The 7,771-nt window shown below is 35.4% G+C and overlaps 1 long non-coding RNA gene across 1 annotated transcript; it reads right to left on the bottom strand.

The window, feature by feature from the left end:
* Positions 1–5,296: 5,296 nt before the first annotated feature.
* Positions 5,297–5,741, bottom strand: LOC131628562 (uncharacterized). The gene is made up of 3 exons (XR_009291846.1): positions 5,682–5,741; positions 5,510–5,605; positions 5,297–5,413 (listed from the first exon to the last, which is right to left on the bottom strand). It is a non-coding gene; the product is annotated as an uncharacterized LOC131628562 (long non-coding RNA).
* Between the last annotated feature and the right edge of the window lie 2,030 nt (positions 5,742–7,771).

Here is a 7,771-nt window from a genome sequence, read left to right on the forward strand (position 1 = left end):
GTTCCCCTCAGAGATGAAGTGAGCATAACACCAAGACAAAGCTTCAAGATGGAGCTCTGGATTGATGATTGGGATGCAAATGATGTATGATCTTGGGGTCAAAAATTAGGGTATGACATCTGGTCAGTCCTGGAAAAAACTATCTTCTCTTTCGCCCGTTCCAAAATAGTACTCTCAACATATTTCAAAAAATTTGGATATCTCGCACCTCTCTTAAATGTGATATATATTCGACATGCAACTCTTCCGTGAAAGAATTTATTATACCATCCAAGATATCCATTATATTTTCCAACACCACACTAGGTTTAACCATTTTTTCATCTTCGCCCTTGATATGTTAGGTGTCTACCGCGGGTTTTAGTCGACTTCTCACAGATTTCAAATTCTTTTGCTCCCTTTGATGTGATAAAAATACAAGAATAAAGTTTTGGTGCTGAAAAATTGATTAAGAATGGAATAATTTTTTTAAGGGTTTTGAGAGTGTTTTATTCAGTCTCGCATGGCATTTCCTGATATACCTATCTAAAATCTGATTGAGTCATCAATGAGGGAGAAACATTCATATTGGATTAAATACTCACCTAAAAATCAAAGAGTCACCCAAACAAGTGAGAGAGAGACCACATACTCACCAAAAACTTTAAGGTGATAGGTGTATGTGTACTCTCACTTATAAAGTATTTAACCTCTATTTTTTCAAACAATGTGGAACTTAGAACCCACACTTGTTTTTCAACAGAATTATCACTTAGTTATTAAATAAATCAACCGAGTAAATAAAACACCGTAAATAAGTACAAGAGGGTTTTACGAAATTCATCTTAGAATACATTTTAGAAATATAGGGAGATCCATCTCTACAATAAATTGTCAAAAAATGGTACAGTTGGCTTAAATATAATGACTGAGTAATATAAGATGCGTCAAAAAATACATCTTCAAATAATAATAATAATAATGACATTTTTAAAATTTCAAAAGTATAGGACGTTCCTTATAGAGTGAGACAAGTATTTTCCAATAAATATAAGAGAATTTCTCATTGCACCCATATACCTTCTCACAGACCCGCTGTGAAAATCCTAAAATACCCCTTTAATTCGGATATGCATATGCGAATTCACTTTTTTTTCAAAAAAAAGTGACTTCGCATATGCACATCCGAAGTCACCTTTTTTTAAGAAGGTGAATTCAAATATACATATCTAAAATAGTTTGGGTTATTTCATAAAACGCTAACAGCCACCCCCATTATTTACAAACGTGAAATTTTCTCTTCAAACACCAAAATTTCACTTCAATCCCATTTTTATCAAGTTCCATTCAAACAATCCTACTCCACAAGTTCCATTTAAGCACTCCTACAATCTCAAAGCCCACTTCAAGTTTTACTCAAAACTCCAAATATTTGAAAGTTTCTTGTACTTTCTATCTCTAGCTCATAGTTGTTTTGGAGATGTTTAGGGTTATTAGAATTTAGATTAATGTGTAGGTTGATGTTGGTGATGTTCAATGTTAGTGTTTAGACAAAAAAATTGGATTTTGGATGAGTTAGGGAAAGAAATGGAATTCGAACAACAATGGTTGTGTGCATGTTATTTCGGAAGTGCATATCTGAAATCCCCCTAAACTAGTTTCAGATATGCACTTGCGAAATGTCCTCTGAGTTGTTTTTTTTTTAATTTTCAAATCTGTTTCATACTCTTACCATTGACTATGTTTTTAAGAAAATGGTTGACAACCATGCACCGACCGATCGACTTAGACAGTGGAGGCCAACCCAGACAGCCTCAGCTCGGTGGGAGAGAGCCGCACAATAAGTCGTGACTCGGGGACAACATCGAGTCCAAGTCCAAATGGATGAGGCGCATACAGGATCCTTATCTGCACCAAGGAGTTGGTTGTCTCGGGCATATTTCTCTCTTGAGGTTAGTCGGGAGGAGGAGGAGGAAGAGGTATATGAGGAGGAGGATGTACTCGAGGTTCACCCTGAGCACGACGATGATGCTCAAGACAATGCTTAGGACGCACAGGATGGTGGCTACCCGGGAGGGCCTTCAGACACGTCTGTCATGATATACTATCATGACCATATCGCTTGACATATTTGAAAGAGCAAGGTTGTTTTTTATTGATCTTTTTAATTTAAACGGTTTACTAACATGGTTGTTTTTTTTTGTTGTGACAGGAACGGATGCCGATAAAATCCGTGAACCATTCGAGGAAAATATTTAATCTATTAAAATCGCGGGCTGAGTGTTTTAATGATGTTGTTGCTGGATCCGGACTTGGCGGATTATGCATGACCGAATATGTTACCATAAGCCACGACATGCAGGGGGAATTTTCGAAAAGGTCAAGGAGACGTCGTCTGTCCACTTTCCTGTTAGGGAGTTGACAATCACCCTCCACGATGTGGCATGTCTGCTCCACCTATCGATTAAAGGGAGATTATTGGACCATTCCCAGATACAGAGGGCTGAGGCCATCGAGTGGATGGTGGATTATCTAGGTATGGACCTATATATGGCCGATTATGAGTGCAGAACAACGAATGGGCGCATGTCCGGTTCTCCAGTATAAAAGAGCTTTATGAGAACTACTTGGTGGCGGCAATTGAGGCCAAGGATGATGGTGATGCGATTTTTTTAGTACCACCGCGCTTGTGCTTTGTGGTGTTGGTTTATGTTTTGGTTGACACGTCCCTCTTTGTAGGAAAAAGTGCAACCTACATGGACGTGACATATCTCCGATACTTTATGGATTTGTCTATAGTTCATGAGTGGAACTGGAGGGCGCCATTCTGGTATACCTATACCAGAAGCTGAACGAAGCATGTAACTGGAGGACTAGACAGTTGACTGGCTCTTGCACACTCCTCACAGTACATTTATTTTTAATTTTATCACATTTAATTTGTTATTTGTTAAGTTGCACTAACATATTTTCATATTTGCGTTTCAGAGCTGGATCATCTCTTACTTCCACTGCATTCATGGCTATGATCCTGATCCGTTATACACTAGCGCCATGCCTAGGGCTGCACGATACATCCTCCAAAGGGGGAATCAGAAAGTGACATCATATCGGGTATACTTCGACCGCACTGCTCACGATGACATCAACTAGACGCCCTTTAGTGATTACGGTGATGTTGTCCCATTCGATTGCATCGCATTATCTTTCAGATGGTTGGCATGTGAGACTAACACCATGGTCAGATATCTGTCGGAGCGGTGCATGCGACAGTTTGGACGTGTGTAGATGATATCAAGATTGTCATTTGAGGTTGCTCCCGGTGTCAGAGGAATATCATATGCTGGCCACCCAGAGCTGGCAATGTGTAGATGGGTACGAGACATGGTTTTTCCAGGTGTTACATCCTATCATGACACCAGATGCTCCTGGATGTCCACCTAGGCCAGCGCATGAGGAGCTCTTGGAGAACCAGCGCATGATGAGATTTTTTTTTGTGTTGTAATATTTCTACATTTCGCACTTATCCGAACAACTATTTTAATTTTTTTTTAATCTACGTTTTTTTATTGCATTACATTTTATCGTTTTAAACGTTGCTCCGATTGTAACAATGTAAATTTTTAGTTTTTTTCAAAAAATAAAGACTCAAAGCACATTTCGCATGTGCATATCCGAAACTAGTTTTGGGTGTTTTCGAATATGCATATTCAAAACAACCTCATACTACGTATATTTTAATTTCCACGTTTAAATGATAAAAACTAAAAAAAACATCATTTCAAATATGCATATCTGAATCATATTAAAATATAAAAAGAGTGCATTCAAATATCCATATCAAAATAATATTTTAAAATTTTTTATGGGTGTTTTGCAACCCATATGGATAATTCTCTATCTAAATATAAATAGTGAGGATTGACCCCAAAAAACAAAGTTTTTCCATACGTTTTACCGCCCAACTCGTACTACCATATAGGTTCAGTGGGCTAGCCTAGTGTTTTATAACATTAGTAAAAGCTGTATTTGATTCAAATATGTGTAACTATTTTTAATTTACAACACAATCGTAGTAGTTGGTTAATTGAATCCTTCGTTTGAAGTTGGTACTAGAAATCAAATGATGAATGTTCACCCCCATTCTACGTTGGTGCACATGGTGATGTCGTTACCAACATCATTGTCACGTTTCAAACACCCTCTCTTAACGTACGTGTTCTTTTCCTTTGTCGTATGGTTCTCGTAAAAGCTGTGTACATGAAATGAAAGTCGATGACATCGACAAACAAGGACACAAAACTAAAATATTTAAAAGACAGAAAACGTTAAACGATGTCTTGTGTGACTGTGCCACGACCACGACTTGTCTTACAAATCTCTGACACACATTTAATTTAATATACCAAGCCAAATTTATCTGAATATTTGTTTATTCAGTTCATGAATCAGAAGAATATGGTTTCACTTTTGGATGTTTAAAAATTGAGAAATGCTTACTTGCTGCCACAACTTCAATTGAATTATATTTTGGCATATTTACGTGAATATATAAATTAAAAGAGAAAATAAATTAAATATTTTTTAATGATTTCACTTTTAAAAAATTCATTAGTACAGAAAATAGTTTTTACATCGGGTGAAAAAGACTTTTTATATCGGTTCTAGGCCCGATGTAAACACAGGCGATGTAAAAAGTCTGAGACATTTTACATCGGATCAGAGCCCGATGTGAAAGTCATCATACCACATCGGTTGATTTCATAGGTCTGATGTGAAAAACAATAAAAAAATTTATTAAAAAAAAATACGCAACCTTTTACATCGGTTTCTAAACGTGGCCGATGTAATAGACTGCTTTTCACATCGATTTAGGGAAAATGTCCGATGTGAAAATATTGAAATTTTTTATTTGAAAAACATAAGCCACATTTTACATCGGATATAATTCTACACCGATGTAATAGATAGCTTTTTACATCGGTTTTAGTAAAGCCCGATGTAAAATGTTTTATGTTTTTTACCACATATTGGCTGTTTTTCCTATTTCCTGTTTTAACCTGTAATTTTTTATGTACCTAATTTTCAATATAAGATTCATATACCACACAGACCAAAGAGGTCGCTATATATTTTTTACTCACAGCACACAGACCAAATAGCTAAGATGCATATATATATTCGTCAAAATATACAAAAATATTAATCTAGAATAAACAAGTGTTCAAAATGATAAGAAAGGTTTACACACGATTTTCTAGTACAAGATAATTATCTCAAAGAAACATAAAGTACTTTCGCGCACTTGAAAAACCAACACGCATCCACGAGAAACATAAAGTTATCCTTTATATAACTCAAAGAAACATTTTGCCCAACGGAGTCGCAAATCATACAAATCTTCTTGTGTCAATTCTGTAGGATCATTAAATACCTACAATACGTAAATAACAATATAGAGTTATTCTTTGAAAATTCATATTAAGTTGCAAAACGCAAAGTAAATAACAAATTAGAGTTATTTTATTACCTGCATCCAAGATTCAGTTATATTGGCAGAGACAATATCCAACATATTTTTCATCACATAGTATCCACAATCAGTATTGTTATGTTGTTTCCTTGACTACAAAATGAAAGACATAATTAATGAATAATTATCATAAAATTAAATATAGAATTATAATTTACATCACACTTACATCGGGCTTAAGCCATGTAATAGCCTTTTTTCTATTGCCATTTGAAATTTGATGAACCTCAAAAGCACTGATTCAAATAAAAATCCATATTCAGCCACATATTCAGCCACATATATATGATTTATACTATATTATAACAAAATTCACATAAAAGATAAACTTACGTTGAAATAATTTTCTTCGTGTTTTTATCAACATCCCAATTAAGTGAACAAAAGAAGACCATAGTATTCTCTCTTGGACACAAGACAAATAATTGCCAATGTTCTCTGTACATGTGTATGGAAATACAAAAGTCAAATAAAATATCTATGTTATCAAAATTAAAAAATAGAAAACAGAATTTCATAAAAACTTACCCATGAACAAGTGGTAGTAAGTAGCAAACTTTGTTTTGCGACATCAACTTTTCTTGTACGTATTGCCTAACATCTACTAAAGATCTCGGCACATCATCATTATATATACACCTAGCAGGATCCATAATTCCATACACTTCTGATGTGGAATTATCAATACATAGACGATGAATATACCTGAATAATTTTAAAATAAACATTAGATTCAAAGTGATGGAGATATAACCTATTGAAAGTAATAAAAGAAGAAAATGTACTTACGTGCTCCAAACTTGTAGAGTAGACACGTCAAGGCAATGAAAACCCATCAACAACTCTCTGATACACTTAGCTGACATATAAAAATGAATGACAGAGTTACAATGACTTAAATCCATTTCCAAGTGGTTGTCAGCCATTTTCAGAACCATGAGTAACAATCTCTGAACATCGTCAACTTCAACCTCTTTGGTGCTTCCTTTTGCAGCTGAACAACTTCCTTTTCCGCTTGCTTCGACTAATTCCATTTTTTCAACGCATTTAGCATTATTAGTACTTTGCGACAAACCCATAGACTTAAGTGTCTCCATAAAAGATTGTTCCAACGCCTTGCACTTTTGATCAAAATCAGCTCTAAGTTTTGCTTCCAATTTTGATGAAAGTTGTTCAAGTTGTTCATTCACATCTATGTGTTGTCCTTGACGTGAATAAGACCGTCCAAAGTAAGTGCTTTGTTTATGGTGTTTTCAAACACCACGAACACGGCCGCCATGCTCAGATGTTCCAAGGGCTGCTGTTAGGATATCGTTACGTCCATGTGGAACAAAGTCACCTTTTCCAGCTTCTTCAACCAGAGAATCCTACAAAATGCAAAAAACACAACTAAATTCAATATGGGACAGCAATGCACACTTGTGTAGAAATTCATGGAAACAAGCTTCAATTTTGAAATTTTATCATATGAATCAACACTTTAAGAACATGCAAGCAAGGATGGATACGAAACGAAATTAGGCAACAAAAATTATGACTCTAACAGCCCTGGTACAGCCACGAAACAATCAAGAGAAAGTCACCAAAATCCACATTTTAGTCCACTAAATTATACATCATCACAAGAATTTGGTTCATGACAATTAGCACAAGAGTAAGCAAGCAAGACATCGAAGTTTGGTACATAAAGACATGACTTCAAGTATGTATGACATATGACAATCAATTTAATTCCAAGTTTTGCGCATCAATTAGTCATCACAAACATGTCAATTCACAACGACTACGCAAGCTCACATGACAATCCGCAAATATATTTCAAATTCAAGTTTTACTTACAATTTTCTCCGCAACAGCTTGTGTAGACTTTGATGTGTATTCTCCTCCTTTCTTTTGTCGTGCTCTCTTCCATAACTCATGGCGTGACGGTGGAGATGGACTACCATTATCATCTAATGTAGAATCATCTCTTGATGATATCCTTTCATTTTTAATTGTCTCCTCGAGCATGCGATACCCTCCACGAGATAATACATGTGGGTATACATTCTTAGCCACATTCTCTCTACCCTTTCGACTTTTTTCCTATTAATTATAAAATCAAACAGTTACCACTAAACATAATAAAAATGCTATTAAAAAAAACTCAAATATAACTCCTACTAACCTTAAATTCTTGGGTATCTCGAGACTTTAGAAACTCTTCCCATACTTCTTTATTAATAAAATTATACCTGACATATGCAGGAGCGAGATCTT

This window comes from Vicia villosa, unplaced genomic scaffold (assembly GCF_029867415.1).
Source record: "Vicia villosa cultivar HV-30 ecotype Madison, WI unplaced genomic scaffold, Vvil1.0 ctg.000464F_1_1_1, whole genome shotgun sequence".
In the NCBI taxonomy this organism is placed as follows: domain Eukaryota; kingdom Viridiplantae; phylum Streptophyta; class Magnoliopsida; order Fabales; family Fabaceae; genus Vicia; species Vicia villosa.